The sequence below is a fragment of the Lygodium microphyllum genome, chromosome 26, assembly GCF_053477565.2.
Source record: "Lygodium microphyllum isolate KBCC chromosome 26, Lygodium_microphyllum_v1.1.10, whole genome shotgun sequence".
NCBI lineage: Eukaryota > Viridiplantae > Streptophyta > Polypodiopsida > Schizaeales > Lygodiaceae > Lygodium > Lygodium microphyllum.
In genome coordinates this window covers 25564457-25578597 of record NC_141160.1, presented here as the reverse complement: position 1 = coordinate 25578597, position 14141 = coordinate 25564457, and positions in this window count along the sequence as shown.

Genomic DNA, 14141 nt, shown 5'->3' with positions numbered 1-14141 from the left:
CGTGTGGACCCATCTAACCAGGTGGTCCATCATCAATGTCCGCATGTGTTGAGCTTGTCATCTCAACACAAATACTTTCACCTCTTAGATATTGAGTACGATCGAAAGTGTCTATGTGGGTAGTTGTAAGTGATTAGAAACATAACAATATGTTATTACTAAAATAGCTATATGAACACCATTGAGCTAAAAAAATACTATCCATTGCAAACACAATTGTGTCATAGTACTACCAAGTTTCTTTACTACGAAAACTACTAATTTAAAAAATAATAATATATTGTTTCTATTATGAAAGATAATTAAAGACTTATAGAATAGTATTGATATTATCAACCCTTAATGCAAGGAGTGCATGCCTTGTAAGGGAAATCCATGAAAGGCGAGATGATACAATAAGAATACCAATAAAATATTTTACTCATATTGTCAATTGTTAATAATGCAAGGAGTGCATGGCTTGTAAGGGTAAGCCATGAAAGGGGAAACGATACAAGAACATTGGTGGCCCCAATTGCGAGGAGCGTGTAGGCACTGCTCACATTGACAAAAACTTAATTGGACATTTGTATCATATTAGATATAGTTGTAATTTTTAGTACTAAAATATGTATCAAGTCCATGGTTCTTAAACCTTCTTTTTCAAAAATTTCAATTCATTTTACATATATGCATCCTCACTTTTCGTGAATACTATTGCAAGCCAGTCAATTGAGGCAAATGGCAACCTTTCTCCTCCACAAAGCAATCAAAATGGAGAGAGATCAAAGGCAAGAACAAGTCAGAATGAGGAAGAAATAATTGCCACAAAGAACCATGCAACTCTTGTTGTAGGCCAAGGTATCTACGTCATTGTTCTAGAGAGAATAACATGTGTAACTACTTTTTCATTTTTGGTTTATTTAGGGGCTCAAATTGTAGTTCTGCTTGTACGTCAAAACCAAAGAAGAGAGTGATATTTACCAAGACAAAGAATGGCTAGAAGACTATAAGAAAAAAGAAAAATACAAGGTAGAGAACTCGCTAAACTTTGAGGAAGAACTAGATACAAAAACCTCATAGGATGAAGTTATTTTGAGGTTCCTAAAAGAATATCAAGGACCCTAAATCTTGTAATAAGAGGCTAGTGTTCTTCTTAAGCAAATAGAATAGTAGTGGGTATGCATTTTGTAAAAGACTTATAGTACTAAATACTAAATAGTACTTGATAGTAAATAGATAATGCCAACTTGAATAATACTAAATAATAAATTTATGGTAAAATAATACTACTTTTATTAAACATGAACAAATTTATACTAGGGTAGCCTAAGCTTATACTAAAACAACAAGTTTAAGAAATAGTAGAATACTAAACTTGGATTTAGTAAGTTAGAGAAATACTAAAACAAGATTTTGTTTGGAAGATTGCTCATTGATCCCCAAGTGCCAGAGGGCCCAACAACTAACAAACAACAACCCCCAGACATGCAATTGTTGACAACCATAAACTAGTGCAACTGCCATTGAAGATGCTTCCCGGTGTTTCTAAGTGGCTTCTCTATGATTAGCTCTTTTACTACAGACCTCTATAGTACCCCCCCAAATCAGGTTTTGTATACATGATGTCTAGTCAAACATCCTACTCTCCCTCAAATATGTTCCTATAAAACTTGTCTCGAGTCCCACTATCCACTAACTTACAACATGGTTCTAAATATTTTCTTCACTTTAATCTAGTACTTTTCAACTTTATGCAAAGATATTGACACTCAGATTTCTAGGACTAAAGTAGTATTTGGGAAAGTGGTATCTACTGGAATATAAAGGCTACATAAATAGTACTAACACAAACTAAAATAGTACTAGTGCAAACTAAAATTGTACATGGAGGCATAAAAAAGGTAGCCATACTAGAAGGTGCTACTAGATAATCAAAGCAATTTAAAATCAAGAACTACCTTAAACAGAGGCACAAAATTTCTAGTTAGCAAAGAACTCTATCAATGGAGCTATTTCTATCTATTGTAATCTAGATTAGGAGTTTCATGGATTAAAGCACTCTACATACTTTATAGTATTTATTATAACTAGTATTAATATAGTATCATTTTGCATCTAAAGTTACAAAAATCCCATGATTGTTAGTCTATAGATGAAAGGCAAAGGCTAATGTAAAATGAACACTTTGATCATCAAAGATATGTAAATGTGTCTAATTTTAATGTAGAAGGACTTTGTATACAGTGTGTATACATTGTTAAACACATGGTATTATTTGAAACTAATCTGGAGTGGTCACCAAGTCAACAATGTATGAAAGGGAGATGCCAATCTGATGGAATTAGTGAGGGTGCATGGGATCATCCAAATTCTCTCTTTGACTGATGCCTAGTCCATCGATACTAGATCACTTTTGGTCATTTTGAATTACATTCAATAGTGCTTGAGGGGGTCTTTTTAATTTCTCAAAGAAATCCTCTCAATAATAAAACCTTCATAAGGACATATGTACATGAATTGGGGGACAAGGCCCTTAAATCTATATAGGCTTTGCAAGTATGGCAATGTTGAGATATTGGCAATCACACCGAGCTTAGCCTCTTTGTATGGAATAGTGTGGGCTCAGGATGCAGAGAATGCCATATGCAGTGGTGGAAAGTACAGCCTAGTCTATTCCTATAAAAGCATTGTAATTTCTCTCCTTTTTTAATGAAATATCATGATGCTCTCCTCTTTCAGTTCGTCATTGTCAGTCCATTACACAAGATTGTGTTAATGAGTCCAAGCTTCCATCTTGGAACCTAATTCACTTGTGTAACAGTTGTCTACTCATTATCTATGTCAACATGAATCTAACCTTTCTTCTATCCACCATAGCTTCTGCCATGCTCTAGATCCAACATTGTAACATGGTATCAGAACTCAACTAAGCATGGCCGAGCTCTCCTTTCACTCCTTTAAGCTCTTCTTCATCTTATTCTAGCTCAGTTTGAGTGTATGACTCCCATTCTTCACCTAAATCTCATACCCACTGTTTGGTAGCCATAGCCAGCCTATACCATGTCCACTTAGAGCCTTCATATCTCACTCTATAGGTCATATTTCTCTGTGCTTTCTTTTGGGGAGTTTTTTCTCTACTCAAGATAGTGGTTCCTGGCACATTAAAGTGCAACATTGGCCATTGCATACTTCAACATTGCTGAAATTTGTCACACAATTCAAAACTGTACCAATGCTGATCATACGATCTGATCTCTCTCCATGAAGCACAATTCTTCATGCGACTTTAGGTAAATTGAAGGTCCGTACATGAGCTATCTCCCACATAAATCTTTGTCATATGATCCATTGTAGCAGCTGCAATCATAAAAAAACTAGACGTGCAGAAAACCCTAACAGACAGACGCCATAGCCATCTTCTTTCAAGCTCAAAACCACTTCATTTTCTCACTCCTCTAGACTCAACAAAGCTTTTGTCACTCTAATATAACTAAGAATTAAAGTTTCCATCAAGAATTTCCCATCAAATTAGCAAGGAGGGGAGGAGGGGAGAAATCTAAGCATCAAACTCAATATCAAGTGCTTGAAAGCATAGTACGTATTGACACTACATTCATTGTGTCTCTTGACACAATTAAATCTTATGTTGCTCAGATTTGAGAGTTTTGGTGTTGATTTGCTACTCTAGCATAGGCAAAGACTCTCCCACTGTTCGATTCAAAGGGGTCGGGTTTCACACTTGGCAAACGCACATCAAGTTTATCCTAATGAAGAAGGGTCTTTGGGACATTAAAAATGGAAAATAGAATAAGCCTTGGAATGCGAACCTTGTAGCTACTTGGAAAAAGAATAATGACAAAGCACATTCCATCATTAGCTAGAATTGGATGACTGCTACACCACCATGTGGATACCTATGAAACCTCTAATGATACATGGAAGAGATTAGATACTTTGTTTGGTGCACAATAAAAGTCATCTAAGTATGGATTACTAACTGAAGTTTTCAAGCTAGATATGAAATCAAACACATCTCTTGGAAATCATTTAAACTACGTGGAAAGTCTCTTAACTCAGCTTGCAGGAATTGATCTCAAGATGGATGAAGATATTTGTATTGGTGTGTTGTTAAAAATCCTACCTCCTAACTATAATAATGTGTCAACTACATTAATCAACATGCTTAGTCCTAAAATGGTTGACATTAAGGCCTCCCTGCTAGAAGAAGAAAAGAAGATCAAATCCAAAGAAGAATCGAGCACCTCTAAAGATGAACAAATGTTAAATGTCAGTAACAGGTACAAAGGAAAGAAAGATCAGCTAGTATGTGACTTCTACAAAAAGATCAGGCACATGGAGAAATTTTGTCATTCTAGGAAGAGGTTTCAAAAGGCCTATCTAGCTATTGTTAAAGAAGAAGAAGACCATGGAGAAAAGAAAGAAGAAGAAGAAGAAGAAGAAGACCACTAAGAGAAGGACAAGCCTCATCAATCCTTCTACTCCTATTCTGATAGACTTTTTTTTGCCTAGCCCTAATGCTTCTGACATAAACTTATAACTCCTCATGTAACCTTGTACTACAGCCTATGTACACTTTGTGAGGCCCTTGTTATGGCCTCTAGATGTCCACCATGTCTTTGGTACCCACACTTAGCCTTTTCTATGATAGCCTTTGGTGTTTACCATGTTTGTGGTGTGCACACACTTTGCAGGTGGTTGCTTACTAAAGCCTCTTCACACTTTTTATGTTTCTGGTTGTGATTGAGGAGGGGTATTGAGATATTGGCAATCACACCCAGCTTACCCTCTTTGTATGGAGCAGTGTGGGCTCAGGATGCAGAATCCCATATGCATAGTGGTGGAAAGTACAGTCTAGTCTATTCCTATAAAGCATTGTACTTTTTCTTCTTTTTTAATGAAATATCATGATTCTTTCCTCTTTCAGTTAAGTGTCATTGTTTGTCCACTACACAAGATTGTGTTTATGAGTCCAAGCTTCCATCTTGGAACCTACTTTACCTGTGTAACCATTGTCTACTCATTATCCATGTCAACATGAATCTAACCTTCATCTTCTATCCACCATAGCTTCTGCCATGCTCTAGATCTGACATTGTAACATGCAACACAATCTCCAAAAACTTTGTGTCAATGCAATGACCATGATATGTGCTGACATAGCAAGTTGTCCCCATTAGATTTAGGCATGCCTTAGATAGCATGTCATTCACAAGTAGTGTATGTTGAGTGTCCACATGAATGCCCCTATTGAGAAGCACGGAGAATGGCTTTATAAGTAAAAGCTTGTTAGTTCACTTAGGTGGTAGATGCCTAGTTGATGCACACAATCATCTTCTGATAACTTGAATTTGAAGTAGAGACTTGAACCAATCATTGCCAGTTGCTTCTCTATTAAATAAAAAATGCGCAACAGATTCCTAGAAATCATTGTACTCTAGATCCTTACATCATAATGCGTCTCTAACTCTACAAGAAATTGGACCAATCTAGGCCTTAGCACCATAACATGCTTGTCGGCTCTATGGAGTACTCTCCACCATCCTAATGTGTGTGCAGTAGAGCTTGCTAATACCACATTTTTTCCATAACTCCATTAATATCAATAACAAGCAAATGTCTTGTAGCAACGATCGATGTTGAGTATGCACCTAAATAAAATCCATATTTTTGTTAGTTCAATACACAAAAGGCACTAAAAAAATGAAAGAGTTGAAAGACTAACTCTAAACTACATGTTCATACAAATGAACTCCCATCAACATGCTTACAAAGAAATTTTGATATGACAAAAGAACTTTGTTCATTACTCAATATTAAAATAGAAGGTGCATTATATAAAATATAGAGCATTTGCAAGCAAAGGTTAATACAATAGATATGCTCATTTAGAGCTCCAAAATCTAGTTTTACATTAGTCTATAAGCTTATAAGCACTATGGCTTTGAAGGGGACGAGTCTATCACTTCTAAATCCAAGAGGGAATAAGCTAGACAATTTAAGATTGTCACTAGGGTATTGGGGGGTAGGGATCTCATGCTTCTCTTAGTAGTGGCATCCTTGTATGCTCCTTAACACTGCCTTGCTCATGTATCTTATTGGCACTGCATGCCTCTTCATAGTCCATCTCAGTGTCCTTGGAGGATGCAATAGTAGCCTCCTCTACTCCTAGATAATAGGTGCCTTCTCATGCTCCATGGTAGGGTACTTGGGTATGCAAATGTAGCCTCCTACTCCTAGACATTGGCCTCATCCTCTTGGGCCTCTTCATGGAGACCAAGCTCCCACACTTGCTCATGTTTGATAACCACTTCAATCCCTATTTAATTTTATGATTAGGATCATGGCATGGCCAAATTGCAACAAAAATAGATCGGATAAATATGTGATATATGAAAGTAATTTAACATTAAACCAATTGCTTTGCAATATTTCTCTAGCTATATAAATTCCATTACAAGTTTCTTTCTTTTTAGTGGGTGATCCCTTGCACATTGAAAACATTATCGTGGACAACCTCATCGGTATTTGGACCCGAGTCAAAAATTAAATTACATGTAAATCAGTATTGAGGCAAAACTGCCAAGACCCACAGACTGGTTATTGTTTCAAGTGTTCCAAGCCGAGCACTAATGGCTACCTCTCACATAGGTGACATGCTATCCATCTCTACGAGTGTAGTGAGCTTACCCCCATGCCTGATCACGTTGCCTTCTCTCCCGAGCACTCCAGTAGCTCCACGATCCAAGTGCAATCTTCAAGCAAGCTCCATCCTCCAAGATCCATTGACGCAAGCAAGAGAAGAGAAGAGAAGAAGAGAGGAGAAGATGGAGAGCTTCTCCACCATGGTCCCTCACCCTCACACACTCACTCCCTCACACTCTCACACTCCCTCTCTCAAGCACAAGCTCAAGTAAGAAAGAAGAAGAAAAGAGCTACTTTTGGCCACACACAAGAATGAGCTTCTCATTCACTTTTCAACTTTATATACAAAGCCCTAAATCCCTTTTCGGCGGTCATCCCCTTATCCCCCTTTTTTACATGGTTGGATGTGGCCTAGGCCCTTTTTCCCATTGTCCTCCTATCTTCCTAGCTTTCTTCCTACCACCCATCTACCTTTACAATTTGCACGGGTCAGAGGCCGGTGTTCTTAACATAAATCATGATGTGCCTTGCACTCTTTTACAAAATTATTGACTTGTGCTTTTTCTTGTGCACCTTTCTCCTTGATTTAGGACTATTCTTGTGTTTTCATATTTTTCTTGGCGTGCCTTCATCTTCCATTTCACTTTTGCCTTGGCATTGTCTTCTTCTTTAGATGATTTTTCACCTTGTTTGTCTGAGGGTTAAGATTACCCCCCCCTTAGATGAGTGCCGATCCCATGGCATTCACTGTCGTAGGTAGCAGGCTTTGGCATGCACCGAAGACATGGATGTAAGGGACTATTGTGGTTTGCCATGGAGGAGTTTTGGTGGTGATGCGAATGAAGGTCACTAGTGGCATTTGTTGGCCTGATTGGTTGGTGATAGGGTTGTTGTAGTTGGTGATAGGGTTGTTCTTTGTTAGGAGTTACACTCTTTGCTAACACATACATAATTTGTGATTTTGTCAACACGATATAGCATAATTGAGCTCATTGACGCCTTAGCTTTTGGTAGTTGGTGGCTACTTGTAGTGTTCAAAGAGTACATAGTACTTTCTATGGCCTTGCATGCCTTGCTTACCAATATTAATTGCAATGGTACTAAGAAGGGGTGCGAAAAAGAATTGTGTGAATGGTTTAGGGTGACAAGTCTAACCAACACAATCTCCCTAGGTATGTCCTACCCTTAATGTGCCCTAAACAATTGTGGGGGATGTGTAAAGGGCTAGGGGACTAGGAATAGAGCCAGCCGACCAAGGTCACTGGACGTACCTAACTTGAGGACCCCTAGGTGTTGTCTTGTGATCGTGAGTGATTTTGTTTTGTTTTTATTTATTTATTTCTTTATTTATTTTTTCTTTCTTCTCTTTTCTTTTTGTTTTCTCTTTTGTTTATTTCTCTCTTTTTCTTTTTTCTCTTTTTTTTGGGATAAAATGAATACAACCAATGCAATACATTGAGGCTATCACCCTTTCATTTGGACTAAGAAATGTGGAGATCCAAAGGCTATGAAAAATGGATATTACAAGGATGATTGTGTTACTAGCCTCGATGCCACAAGAACAGTTGTTGAGATGAAGAGATACATTTGAGATTTTGTAAACCTCTTTGTAGCTTATGAGACATTGGAACAATCAAGGTAGCAACTACAGTGAGTCGAATGTAGAGTTTGGCTAAGAAAGCGAGAGTAGCCAATGACTATTCTTTGGGACATTCTCAAATGCAATGTGTGCTTTTTGCGAGGGGTGATTTTCTCTTCTAGTGGGGCTTTTGTCATGGCTCTTTGTTTCTTGGTATTTCTGTCACTTTCTCCATAATGGTTCTTGTGGGGTTGGTGGTCTTGTGGTAACTTCGACATTGAACGCTTTCGTACAGAGACCTATGTCATCCTACATTCGCTTGGCAACTCATGAGAGTATATACAAGTCATATGCTTCAACCATAATAAACAAGTGTAGCTAAAAAAGACATCACTTATCTGAATCCCACAATGTTGACATTGATGCATATTACTTGCGCTTGATTATCATTGCTTGTGTGTGTGTGTGCTAGCTTTGCTTCTTTTGGTATTATTTATACACAGTCACAAAACACATTGTTTATTTATATACATGTTTATAAAGCCATGTCACCTCATAAGGATAAAACCCAATTGTAGAACTCCATGGAGTGTGGCACATGCATCTAGTACTCGTGGCAGCCCACTAAATAACAACAAATATTTTACAACATCGAGTAGGATGGTATCTTTTTCAAGTCTACTGGCAACACATAGCTTCTCCTCAGTGAGAATTTTATCAATCAGATAGTTCTCTTGGCTAGCTCTAGCTAAGTCCATACCTTGAACGACAGTTAGCACTCGAAAGGAAGTTGGCGCCACATGGGTTGGTCTCTTTGAGACCATCATTTGGCCCCAATTGGTCTCTGAGACTGTCATAATCTGGGCTCCAAGTTCAGCCATTATAGCACGGTTTTCAAACTAACATTTTTCAAATTGACTTTGACCCTCTAATTGTGGCTTTAGTTGCTCTATCTTAAAGAGTTTTGGTTGGGGTATTGATGGGAAGCATAGAGATTTAGGATTGCATGGTCTTGAGTGAGGCAAATGACATATGCACTAACATCAAGAACCATGCTCCTTACTTCTAGTCTATTAGCCATGTATAGATCTTCTTCTAGAAGCAATTTATCGTACAACAGATGCTTTTGGACAATTGCAGAAAGCTGGACCTCATGGACCATTTCCAACACTCTTAATGAGGTAGGGGGCAATGTACGTGGGATCATGTCTTGATGTCCAAAGGGCTTTCCTTTGCTTATCGAGAGTCATTAGTTGGTGGCCAATTCTGGCTGCCAAACTTTGGTTGGAGTACCATTTCTGCACAAAGTTGCATTGTCCTTTCCATTTTTGTTTGATTGCTTTGAGTTTTTCCTTGTTTTCCTCACATTGAGCAGTATAGAGTAAGGGTATCAAGTGCAATTCTGTAGCTCTGGCCTTTGGGATATCCTTTATGACTTCTTTAGCAACAACTACATAGTAGGAGAAAACATGTTATTTCTCATCCCAATTCAAGGGTTTGGCTATGAGCTTTGTGTGCTCTGGTGTTGGCCCTCCCATGTCCACATGGACATACCCATGTGTGATGGCCATAAGCTTGTGAACAAGGTTCATCATGCACTTTATCTTTGGTTCATTGTTTCGATGCGCCATCTCCTTGGCCAAATCTTTGAGAGATTTCTCCTCAAGCCTAGGTTTTGGGTACTTTGAAAGTGTTGGAGTGTCAAGGATGTTGGTTGTGACACCTTTTCCACATGTGAATTACTAAGGACACCTTCCGCAAGGGGCATTGTCATGGCCAAAGGCTGTGACTGCTGTGATTCCTGATTGGAAGTAGTAATGGCTAGTTCAATGGACTAGCTACTATTGGTAGAGTGCGGTGTCAAGTCCTTAGGTAGATCGGAATTGGTCATGTCTTTGGTTGCCCTTTGAGCATTCACTTGTGTAGATCAAGAGCTAGCCATGGTGGATTGCATAGGCATATCCCTAGGTTGAGAATTAGGAGTGTTGTCATGTACCACACTTTGGACATTTGGAAGCTTAGATGGAGATAGAGTGGAATTGAGCAGCTACACTTGACGATTGTTGTTGTGCCTCCTATGTCTGTTTAGGGAAAGAGGGTATAGGAGATTTGGGACTCCTAGGTGGACTTCGCATTGACAGGAAGATTTGCTCGTTGCTATTTGAAAATTCTACCATTTGCTTTGTTGAGCAATTAGCCTTATCATGAGCAACATTATGATTGTGGTGCTCATTATCCTCTTAGGAATTCAAAGGCTCCTTGGGCACTAGTGGTCTTTGTGCACACTCGACCGTTACATTCGATATCCGCTGGTTAAGCATACTAGGCTGAGGATCTACCTTTCGAACAGTCATGTTTGGTTTCTTGATTTCAATCATGAGGGGCTTAGTCACTCAAACCTTGTTGAGTGAAGACTTGGATTTCTATTTAGATTTTCACTTGTGCTTCTTTGCTTTTGATACAATCTAGCCTTCAGCTGACAGAGGTGGTTTAGTAGGGGGATTTGGTACCCAAATACATTGGTTACCTATGTAATACCCTTGAGCACGTAGTAATGCTTTGGATATCCATCTCGGTGTTATGCTCGCTCTCCATCGATACCTTTGTCTATAAGGCTTGGGCTTCTTTTGTGATCTTCTACAATATTTGTAAGTCCAAAGCCTGTCCTTGGCATTGTCTCTTGACCTTCTCATTTCAAGCATAGCCTTGCTCACTGGTTCCCTCTGTTATACATGCGCTTGTATCAACTCTTTAAACAAGTCCTTGCTCTCGTTACTAGGCTTTCTTGGTATGTCAGAGCATTCCTTGTCTTTCCCTCGAGGTTTAATGAGGTCACCCTTGCTAAAGGTTGTGATTATCCTCACACTGGATAGTGTCAAGTGTATCCTCTGTGCTACATAATTGGCCTCACACTTTGTCGCCCTTTTGAATGGTCTTCTTAGGAGGGTTTCCTTTCCACGATCAGCACTATTTGGGGGAACATGGAATAGGATAGGCAAGCTTTCAACTTCAATAGTTATAAGGATTTTGCACTTCCCTATAAGTGCTTGAGGGTATCCCCCGTAAGGATTAAGAGTTGCATTAGTTGATGTGAGCTCTGTTTTCCTTAGTCAAGTCCATGCTTTGTAGGTGAAGATATTGAAATCAACTCCTTCATCGATGAGAGCATTGACATTATGCTCACTTTCTGCAGTGAGTTTGACCCTAAGATAAGCAACTTGTACTATGCCTTCATTTTTCGAGTCTTGGCTTATAGATTCAAGCCTTATGATACATGCCCTTGAGTCCCCAACTACACAGCTAGAATTGGATTCTCTACTAATATCTTGGGTCATCTATGCAATGTTGTTTAAGGTGCATCTATCATCAGGATTGTCGTGTCTAGCCATCCTCATAGTAGCTTGATGTTGTTGCATTCTATTTTGACTAGATGCAATTCGAACGCAACCTATACATGTTTTTCTGGTATGGCCTTTTTTCCCTTGTTGACTAGATTAGCCCATTGAGGTTCTAGGGTCTCTATTTGTCTTTATTCGGGTATGGGCTTTTGGTTGCTATTTTGCAAGTGAGGATCTATGCTTGTGCAGAGCCATTATTACACTAGGATCTAATTTAGAGGACCTATCACGTCACACATTTTCTCTCAGAGGGCGGCAGTCCCCCCGGCCTATAGGGCCATTACACTAAACACCATGTGTGATTTGAAGGACCGTTCGTAGCCAAGTTTTGAACTAATTGCTCTAGATTTTAGCCCAGTGATAGATCTATAATGTGCTTTTGACTCTATATGGTCTCTAGGTCTGTATTTTCTTATTGTGGTTTGTTGGTCTAATTCCCAGAATCTGACTGGGTGGTCTGACTTTCAGATTCGGATAGTCCAATTGGATTAGATCCGATTTTGAATAGTGGTCTGATCGGTAGTTGGGCCTGAGTCCTATGGTTGGTCCAAGTGATCTGATTGTTGTACATGTCCAACTGGAAAAATGGGGTGTTCGACTAGACAAGCGGTCCGGTTGGGAAAGGTTGTCCGATTGGACGTGGTTGGGTATTCGATCAGACGGTTGGTCCAATTTTTGTGTGTCTGATTTTCGTGCATCCTATTCTGGGAATGGGATGTCCCATCATGGGGTGTTCAATTCTCATGTGTCTGATTTGCTAGGTGTCCAATTTTGGAGTGTCCAATTCTGGATGGTCCAATTTTGACCATCCAATTTTGGGAATTGGACCGTCTACGTCCGATTCTAGAAATCGCACATTCGAGTCCCATTCTGGGAATCGGACTCTCATAACAATGTTCAATTCCTATGAACGAGTCCCAAGGATGATGAAAATCACTCGATTCTAACGATTTTGGTTATGAGGGATCACATAAACTTCCAGAATGTAAGAATAGACCCTAATGAAGGATTGTATATACCTAGAATAGCATGTAAACTCCAAAACACAAATCAACAAGCAAATCAAACCCTCTTGCCCTGTTATGACAACAGAAATCCCAATGCCTATTTTCCTTATTTTTGCTTTGTTTTTTTTCTACCCTAATGCATCCAAATCACAAAGCAAACACCTACACTACTCCAAATTATCTTTCCAAATCTAAAAAACCAAATATCTACTTGCTAAGGAGATCAAATACCTCTTCAAAATCCCTTGCTTCCTACCTATCTACCTCAAGCACTAGTTTGGGGAAAACCCTACTTCAATGCTCAATTTGAAGTGTGCAAGCGCTCAAGGCTTGAATCCATTGGTCCCAGCAACAGAACCAAAATGGTGAGGTGAGCTCAAGCTCAATCTCCAAGACCCACAGACCACTTATTTTTTAAAGTGTTCCAAGTCAGCACTAATGGCTACCTCTCAAATAGCCGATGTGCTATCCATCTCTATAGGTGTAGTGAGCTTACCTCCATGTCGGATCGAGTTGCCTCCTCTCTCGAGCACTTCGGTAGCTCCACGATCCAAGTGTGATCTTCAAGCAAGCTCCATCCTCAAGCTCCACACTCCAAGCTCCATTGACGCAAGAAAGACAAGAGAAGAGAAGATAAGAGAAGAAGAGAGGAGAAGATGGAGAGTTTCTTCACCACGGTCCCTCACCCTCACACACTCACTTCCTCACACTCTCACACTCCCTCTCTCAAGCACAAGCTCAAGCAAGCAAGAAGAAGAAGAAGAAGAAGAAGAAGAAGAAGAAGAGAGCTACTTTTGGCCACAGACAAGAATGAGCTTCTCATTCACTTTTCAACTTTATATACAAAGCCCTAAATCCCTTTTCGGCGGTCATCCCCTTATCCCCCTTTTTTACATGGCTGGATGTGGCCTAGGCCCTTTTTCCCATTGTCCTCCTATCTTCCTAGCTTTATTCCTACCACCCATATACATTTACAATTTGCATGGGTGATAGCCCTATGTTCTTAAAATAAATCATAATGTGCTTTGCACTCTTTTACAAAAGTATTGACTTGCACTTTTTCTTTGCACCTTTCTCCTTGATTTATGACTTTTCTGCACTTCTTGTATTTCCATAATTTTCTTGGCATGCCTTCGTCTTCCATTTCACTCTTGCCTTGGCCTTGTCTTATGCTTTAGATGATTTTCTACCTTTTTCATCTGAGGGTTAACAAGCAGCAAGTCATATTTCAATATATTATGTAAATGATCATGGGAATCTAAAGTGCACACCTTTATGATGTGTTATCTCTTTTGGATGAGGAGGTCCACCTAGCACCTTAGTTGGGCACCTTTGATTACTATGGTGAGAGATTAAAAGCTCTATTTGGCTACTTATAGCTTTCTCCTTGTACTCCTCTTCACCATAAAAGTCTTCAGGTTAGATCATTAGTATTATCCAAACCGGGGTTTCTTTGAGCTCCTTTATCTCCCTTGTCCTTACTATCAGGGACCTCTATCGGGGTAGCTATCA